We start from the raw sequence: 305 nt of genomic DNA, 5'->3' as shown, positions 1-305 counted from the left end.
TCCTCAGAGTTATTGTGATGGATAATCCATGCAGTTTTGGCCCCATTATCTCAACTGGGGAACGTCTATTTCCATGACAACGGGACACTGTATCAGTGTCCAAATCGGTCCCGGCTCTAAGATAATGGGTTATTATTGTGTGATTGACGACGTTGAGTCTTTTGTCCTTCCTTGGACTGATCTCTGGATAAGAAGTAGGATTTTTGATTCTGTCACCAACCCCCGTCAGCAGGTACTGTCCATATCTGGAGGTCAGAGTCAGGACACGTCAAACAGAATCCATTCACATACGATGCCAAATGAAA

The sequence above is a fragment of the Cynoglossus semilaevis genome, chromosome 13 (genome assembly GCF_000523025.1).
Source record: "Cynoglossus semilaevis isolate Cse_v1.0 chromosome 13, Cse_v1.0, whole genome shotgun sequence".
NCBI lineage: Eukaryota > Metazoa > Chordata > Actinopteri > Pleuronectiformes > Cynoglossidae > Cynoglossus > Cynoglossus semilaevis.
This window is presented reverse-complemented; position numbering follows the sequence as displayed.